Source organism: Sceloporus occidentalis, unplaced genomic scaffold (genome assembly GCF_023333645.1).
Source record: "Sceloporus occidentalis isolate IW3139 unplaced genomic scaffold, rSceOcc1.0.p SCAF_7, whole genome shotgun sequence".
Taxonomy (NCBI): Eukaryota; Metazoa; Chordata; class Lepidosauria; order Squamata; family Phrynosomatidae; genus Sceloporus; species Sceloporus occidentalis.
Genome location: NW_028316987.1, coordinates 86,302,956 through 86,311,697, shown reverse-complemented (window position 1 = coordinate 86,311,697; position 8,742 = coordinate 86,302,956).

Genomic DNA, 8,742 nt, shown 5'->3' with positions numbered 1-8,742 from the left:
GAGCGGCGAAAAGCCATGATGGGTGGCCGCGGCGGCAGCGGCGGCAGGCCTCTAGGAGGCCCGCTGCCATCTCCGGAGCCCTCCAGGAGGGCTCCGAGCGCGGCAGGGGGCCTCTGGGGGGCCCGCTGCCATCTCCGGGGCCCTCCAGGAGGGCTCCGAGGGCGGCAGGGGGCCTCTGGGGGGCCCGCTGCCATCTCCGGGGCCCTCCAGGAGGGCTCCGAGGGCGGCAGGGGGCCTCTGGGAGGCCCGGGGCCGTCGCCGGGGCCCTCCAGGAGGGCTCCGAGGGCGGCAGGGGGCCTCTGGGAGGCCCGGTGCCATCGCTGGGGCCCTCCAGGGGGCCCTCCAGCGCTGGCGGCCCCCCCCAGCTTTTTTGCTGGTCTCTGACGGGGCCAGCAAAGATGGGGAGGCCTCGCCCCCAGAGGGTGGAAGCTCCGCCCCCGGCATGCGGCCCTGCCCCTGGAGGGTGGAAGCTCCACCCCCGGCACACGGCCCTGCCCCGGAGGGTGGAAGCTCCACCCCTGGCATGCGGCCCACCCCAGAGGGTGGAAGCTCCACCCCCGGCACGTGGCCCCGCCCCGGAGGGTTGAAGCTCCACCCCCGGCTTCGGCCCCCCAGTCGCCTGAGGGACAGCAACACGCCCCCCCGGCTCAAAAAGGTTGCCTACCCCTGGTCTAAAACTATCACATTATATTGTATAGTCCACTCTGTCAGAAATTTGTTCAGAACAATTACCTCCTGTAATTAAAGTCCCAGATCTATGTTATGCCCATTCAAAAACACTGGATTCTACACAGAGATCAGTAATGACCGAACTGAAAAAAGGAGTAGGGAGAGAACCTGCGTAATTAAAGAAAATGAGTTGCAAGAAGAATAAAGTGTATTTCTCACTATGACTTGTATTCATTGTAGTGGTATGCTTATATTTTTTTAACAGTATTGATTTTTAGAAAGAAAAGCTCTGTAACATGTGTTTAAGGAATTGATAGGTTTAGAAATCCAAATACAGGTAAAAGCACACAGGGCTTTGTTAGTTCACAGTAACAATGGTAATGCAAGTAGTGGGCATCCCTTATAATCCAAAATGTTAGCACTGTGCTGATCTCTTCACCATATTTCATAATCAAATGCAAGGTTAAATTCATTATATAGACATTTGAGATGTGAGCTTTGCAAGGTTAATGCAAGTACAGCAATAACTGATGTTTGAATATAATTATATTTTCTGTACATTCACTATGCTATGATTTTTTTTTCTCCTGATGACCAGCATGATATAGGAAACTAAGTAACTCTTGAGCCAGCTTTGTTATTAGTATCTGGCATTAGAATACATTATATAAATTTATTGGTGGAAAAGTGGAATCTACCAAATACAATGTATAAAGGGCAGTTGTTGCCCAGGATATGTTTTCTACATTATGCTTGTAGCTAATGACTTGCAACTATCCATTACTGGTATATATTATGCTTTGGGTGAATGCCCAAAAGCTATTTCCACTCAAAACAGATTAAAATTAAGAAGCAATTCTCATGGCTAGATCAACACAAGCCAATCTAAATATGTCCCTTCTCCCTGAAATCTTATTTTTCTACCTCAATGAGTGGATGAAAATACAATGTTTCCTAGTTCATGATAATCAGCATAGAAAATTATACCACAATATTGTCTGTATCAGTATGTAGAGCAGTGGTTCTCAACCTTTCTCATGCCATGACCTTTTAATACAGTTCCTCATGTTGTGGTGACCCCATATTTTTTTCAAATTTTAATTGAATATTTTTTATTGTTCTACTGTTTTTATGTTATGACTGTTTAATCTTGTTTTAGCATTGGGATCGGGGGCGGGGGTGTGAGCCTAGGGATTGATATATATATATATATATATATATATATATATATATATATTTGATTGTAACCTTGATGCATTTTACTGTTGTAACCCACCCGGATTCTCCGTGATAGAGCGGGCTAGAAATAAATCTAGTATTATTATTATTATTATTATTATTATTGCACCTTTGAGACTAACTGAAATAAAGAAGTTGGCAGCATGAGCTTTCGTAGACTTCAGTCTACTTTCTCAGGTGCCTATAAGGAGAGAGGTAGACCGGGAGGATGGAGGATGTGCATGTGTGCCTCCCCAGCGTTCATGCCTCCGTCCTCCCAGCCTGCCTCCAGGCCCCCACAAAGAAGGGGAGAGAGGCAGGCCGGGAGGATGGCGGAATGGATGCTGGGGAGGCACACACACACATCCTCTGTCCTCCTGGCCTGTCTCTCACCTTCCGCCTTGGCCGCCTTCTAAAGTAGGCCTACCGGGACAGAGAAGGGAAAGGAGGCTGGGTGGAGGAGAAGGATCCGGCTGGCCGGGATTCCAAGGAGGAGGAGGAGGGAGGAGGAGGAGGAGGAGGAGGAGAGGGCCAGCATGGAACCCTGACAGCTGCTGCTGCCACTGGGCCCCTCAAAGCCACCAGCAGTCAGGTAGGCAGGCCGGCTGGGTGGCGGAGAGAAAGAAGGAGGGAAGGAGGAGGAGGAGAAGAGAAGGAAGGAAGGAAGAGAGAAGAAGGGAGGGGAGGAAGGAAGAGAGAAAGGGGGGGGGGAAGAGAGAGAGGTTCCAGTGGGAAGGGGTTCCTGGGGGGGCTGGGGGCAACTGCCTTCCCGCCTTCCCTGGCTTCTCTAATGGGAATGACAAGCATTCCTAGCCAAAAAAAAAAAGCGGTTCCAAAAGAGGTCCCTTTTCATAGTGAGAACAAGGGCCCCATTCCCACTGGGCAAAAAAAGCGGCTTATTTCACTGCGATTCTGACTTGGATTCTGACTCGAATCTGACCCATCATTCCCATTAAAAACAGGTGCAAACAGTCCCGGGTTTTTTTACCCCTGTTTTTGTTCCCATTGGTATTTTCGCTGTGGTAATTTGAAGCGGGTTATTTTGCTCCCCGTTCCCACTGCCCTTCCAGAACCTCTTTTTTTTAAAGCAGCTGTCAATCAAGCACTTAAGCGCTTGGCGTCACAGCCAATCAGTCACTGAGGCGCTTTTCCTCTCCAGGAAAGGGAGAAGGGAGCCTCTCTTTGCCCCCAATCCCTTGGCATCCAGCCTCTTCTGTGTCTCCCCACAGTTTCTCTGGGAAAGAGAGGAGAGGAGCCTCTCTTTGCCCCCAATCCCTTGGTGTCCAGCCTCTTCTGTGTCACTCCAGACTCCTCCTAGGAAAGAGAGAAGAGGAGCCTCTATTCCCCTCAAATCCCTTGGCATCCAGGCTCTTCTGTGTCTTTCCATAGTTCCTCTGGGAAAGAGAGAAGGAGCCTCTATTCCCCCTAAGTCCCTTTGCCTGCCCCATTGCTCCCTGGGCTGTCTGGGGGGCGATCATGCAGGCATGTACTGCAAAGCCCATCTGCTGCTCAGGCACTCAGGCAGAGGCAAAAAAAATTAGTTAAAAATGATGTTCAATGGCTCTCCTCACACATCGGTCTATGAATGCAGAGCAGAGGGGAGGTTGCAGGGGGAGTAATGTGTTTACTGCATTTGGTGCTCAATGTAGCGCTATCGCCTTACCCTGCTTCCCAAAGGCTGTGTGAACGGAATAAAATGGCGTCAGCGATGCAGAAAGAGAACAAAGAGGGTGACACTCCCAGGGCAGCCCCTTGAGCACTGCTCCTCCCATCCCCACATTCCCGAATCAGACACCCTTCCATTCCCATTCATTTGCCCTGAATCAGACTCCGGAGGCACAGGAAAATTTGCTAAAAAGCCACTATTTTTTTTAAAACTGGTTTATCGACCTAAAATTCGGATTTCTCAGGATAATTCGATTCAGATTCGAATCCCAATGGGAATGATATCAGAGCAATGTGGGTCAAATGCGTGCTCAAATGGAAACGATGCACCCATGATTCGCGTCCTGATCCATGTTATAGGAATGGGGCCCAAGGGGCCTTTTGGAATCGCTTTTTTTAGCAGAATGGAGCCAGGTTCAAACGCTGATTATATGCCAAGTGGGAATGAGCCCTGTGTTAGCAATAACTAAGTGTGCATGACTTGTGATTCCACAGAAGCACAGAAACATTAGTCAGCCTTCCATATGCAACCATCCATAGCTTGAAAATGCCCAAAGTCCAAAAAGTAAAGTTTGATTTTGCCAGTTTGTATAAGGGATACTATTTTATTATACAGTACCATTGTATATAATGGGACCTGAACACCTATGGATTTTGGTATCCACGGTGTGTGTGTCCTGGAACCAACTGCGTGGATACCAAGGGCCCACTGTATATGGTACGGCAGTTGACAACACCAAAGAGCTGTGGATCAAGTTTTCTAATAGTCTATGCTTCAAATTGAAATACAAAATTTCAAATCACATTTAGCTTTCCCCTTTTGGGTTGGGCCCTATAAGTGAGTTATGATCTTGACCTGAGGTGGTCACATTTTATAGTGAAAGACACAGAACACAAAGAGACAGGTTTTTAAATGATACCAAATAGGTATCATATATCTAGAACAATTATGTAGAAAAACATTGTTCTGGCAGTTGCATTTTGTTCTAGGGATGAGAAAAAGGCATTACTAGCTCAAATTCGTTCTTCTGTGTAACCACCATACTGGAATTGTCTATTTCCTTGCATCTCATCACATTAGAGAACAGATCAGAAGGTGCTTGAGCGAAGTACATAACGCTGAGTGACATTTCAAAAGCCAGATAAATTGCTGAACAAGATCTCCATGGATCAAAGGGTGGCACTTCAGTGTTTTATGGCCCTCTTTTCTCTTCTCTACAATATTCACAAAAGCTAATATAAAATGAGTCATGTTGGAAACAATTTTTAAAAATATCCATATACAACAGCTTTTTTTAAAAACTGAAGCAAATTTAAGTTTACTTTGGCACAGAATTTTGATTCTTCTCTCCCTTTGTGTATATAACTTGCACGCTGCACCTCCTCTTAAAGGATTTTACTACATTGCCAATTGAAGAGCTATTTAAACAATGAGCTGAGCAGCTGTAACAATTGTCAGCTGGGCAGTGGGAAAAGGGCCCCCGGGGAGATGCCACCCAGAGAATTCAAGAAAGGAAAGCTGCCCAAGTTCCTGGGAAGCCATAAAAGACAATGGGACATTTGGCATTTGACTTCCACTGAAGCAGGATCAACTTAATAAATCTGGGAAGAAGACATGGTGCCTTTTGGCACATGATTAATCCAGAGCATTACTCTAATTGCCTTAATTAATGTATTTACTGTAGATCTTTAAAATACAACTTTGCAAAGCTTAGGGGGGCTTTAAACTATAGAGCACTTCCTTATAAAGCCAATGCACGCTTTCAGCATTTCCTGATTCACAGAAAGCTTGTGAGCCTTGTGAGCTAATTTGGCAATGCATCTTCTTTTCTACTTAAAGCTAAAACTGTGTTAGTATAATGTGTGCTGAATTTCTAGACAGTTCCTATTCAAAATCACGATCAGAAGCCCTAACTGTCCTACAGTACAAATGTATTACAACATTATTATTGTGTGTGCTGTGCAAACTTAAAGTGCACCTTTCCATTCTTGCAAAGACACTAAAAAAATGCATGCCAACTGACTGCAGAAGAAAGGTTTGGGTTTTTATTTTGAAGGGATGGTCAGCCTGATGAACAATAGGCTGGAATAAAGTGCAGGGTTTAGTTTATGCAAAACAGGGCACATGTATCAGATAGGCATATCTCCATAGCTACCTCTTTAAGGGCTTTACCACACAAGTCCTGTTTTTGCTGCAATTGCACTTGCCAATTAAAAAAAAGAGAGAATTATGTATTTTCTGTTAAGTGCATCCCTGCATGTCTTTGCAACTGAGCAACCACCACCATCACGATCGTTTTCTGACTACCTCTTAACTCTGCCTCCTTGCCCTACCTGGAATGCTTCTTGGTTTTTTAAAATATATTTTTATTTTTACTTTTTTATGCAGTTCTGGAGCTCTGCTACTGCGATTTAAAGGTTTGTTTGTTTGTTTTAAAGAAAAGAAATAGGAGAAAATAAAGGTAATCAGGCTACTTGAGGATTATTATTATTATTAACCTTTATTTATAAAGTGCTGTAAATTTACACAGTGCTGTACATACAATCTTTTTAATTAGACGGTTCCCTGCCCTCAGGCTTACAATCTAGAAAGGCATGACACAAAAGGAAAAGGGAAAGGTGGTGGGGAAGGAGATGAGGTCCAGCAGTTCCTCTCTACCTCCAAGGCCTGGACCAAGGCAGATGGACTGGAGGGAGGGCTTGGCTTCATAATGGATGGTTAGTCTTCTACCAGGGAGGCCTGTTGGAGCTAGCCTGCCTCTCTAGTAGGATAATACATATAAAGTACATAGCAATACAGGAAATGGTTCGATAAAACAGGCACCAAAAGAACATCAAATAGCAAGCGACAATTATGCAATGCCTGGGAAAGCTTCTCTGAACAGGATGGTCTTCAACTCTGTTTTGAAGCTGGTTAAGGAAGTGATGGCCCTTGCTCGCGGGGGAAGGTTCCAGGAGTGAGGGGCAGCAAGTGAAAAGGGGCGAATCCGAGATGGGGCAGAGAAAATCCTGGGCTGGGACAGCCGACCCTGACTACCAGAACGGAGGGCCCGAGTGGGAAAGTGAGGAGAAATAAGGTCTGATAAGTAAGGAGGGGCCAGCCCATGGAGGGCTTTAAACATCAACAGCAGGAGCTTATATTGAATACGGAAAAGGAGGGGGAGCCAGTGAAAGGATGCCAACACAGGGGAGATGTGGTCAGAGCGGTGGGCGGATGTGATAATGTGGGCAGCTGAATGCTGGACAGAAATTAAAGGACGGAGGTGGGAAAGAGGAAGCCCAGCCAGGAGGACGTTACAGTAATCAAGTCGTGAGATCACTAGGGCATGGACCAGGATCTTGGCAGTAGAGGCGGAGAGATAAGGTCGGATTTTGGCAATATTGGACAAAAAGAATCTACAAGCCTTGGCTGTGGTCTGGATCTGAGAGATACATGACAGAGATGAGTCAAAGATAAAACCAAGACTGCGGGCTTGCTGGACTGGTTGAATAGAAATGTTGTTCACAGAGACAGAAAAGGAGTGTTGAAGGGTGGACTTAGGAAGAAAGACAAGAAGCTCCGTCTTGGACATGTTGAGCTTCAAACGGCGATGGTGCATCCACTGCGAGACAGCTGTGAGACATGATGAAACTTGCTGTTCAAGCCTTGGAGAAAGGTCAGGGATGGAAAGATACAGCTGGGTGTCATCGGCATACAGATGGTAAGAAAAACCAAAAGAGCTCATGAGTTTACCTAAGGACAGTGTGTAGAGAGAAAACAGAAGGGGACCCAGAACAGAGCCCTGGGGCACTCCAACAGATAAGGGAACAGAGGGCAAAGGCTGACCACCTGTGACCACTGCAAAAGATCTGCCTGACAAATAAGATCTAAACCAGTTGAGAACAGAGTCTGAGAACCCAAGGTCAGAAAGTATATCCACTAGAAGGCTGTGATCAACGGTGTCAAAGGCTGCAGACAAATCAAGAAGGATGAGAACAGAGTAAAGGCCATTAGCCTTGGCCCGTAAAAGGTCAATCGAGATCTTAGTCAGAGCTGTCTCTGTAGAATGCCTTGGGCGGAAACCAGACTGAAAGGGATAGAGAATGGAGTTGGCTTCAAGAAACTCAAGACAGCAAGAATAAACAACCCGTTCCAAAACCTTAGAAAGAAAGGGAAGAAAATAAATCGGACGATAGCTAGACAAAGAGGAGGGGTCAAGAGAAGGTTGAGAACATGTTTGAAGTCCAAAGGGAAGGAGCCTGTAGAGAGAGAGAGATTGAAGATATGGAGAAGTGACGGCAGAAAAGAAGGAGCTATAGAGATTAGAAGACGAGTAGGAATTGGATCAAGAGAACAGGTTGCAGGTTTGGAAGAGTTCAGAAGTGTAGAGAGTTCATCCAAAGAAGCAGGAGGAAACGCAAAAAAATTGATAGGTGAGGGCGATAGAAGAACAGGAGGATGAGCAGAAGAAAATCGGGGGGGGGGGACTATCTCAGAGTGAATAGTGGTAATCTTAGAGATGAAATAATTAGCAAAGTCATTAGGAGAGAATGATGAAGAAACAGGAGAGGGAGGTTTAAGCAGTGTTGAAGATGGAGAATAAATGCTGCGGGTGCCTCTCATTGGCAGAGATCAATGATTTGTAATAATTTTGAGGATAGTGAGGAGGAGGGAAGACAGGGGGAAAGGAGGGGGCACTGGCACCATGTGACTGGCAATAATACAACTAATCCGGCAGTGATGTTTCGCACCTGGGGTCTAGCACGACTGTGAGCTCATTGATGGGTTTCCCACATTGATGAAAAGGGAGGCTGTAACTGTGCTTGGGGGCTGCAGCAGGTACATGCTGGAGGCAATGTCGTACAAAAGGTATCACCAAAGCTGCTTTCTTCTGGATCTAACTACCATTTAAAAGCCATGTGTAGTAATCTCCTAGAGTCCCCCAAACCCACCTTGTACGCAGTGCAGCCCACTCCAACGCAGCCATTTCTGTGCTGCCAGAGGATGAGTGGGGACATGTCCAGCTACTTTCCTGTAGCTGAATGTGCTGCCTCAGGCATCCACAGGGACCTCTCGGGATCCTTGGGCTGCCCCTGCAGATGGTGTCCTCATAGGGCATCCTATTACAGAAGAATAGCTGGATAGCTGGATCTGCCCACAGTCATTCTCCCTACTCTTTGATGAAAGAGAAATGGCTGTGTTGGAGTGGG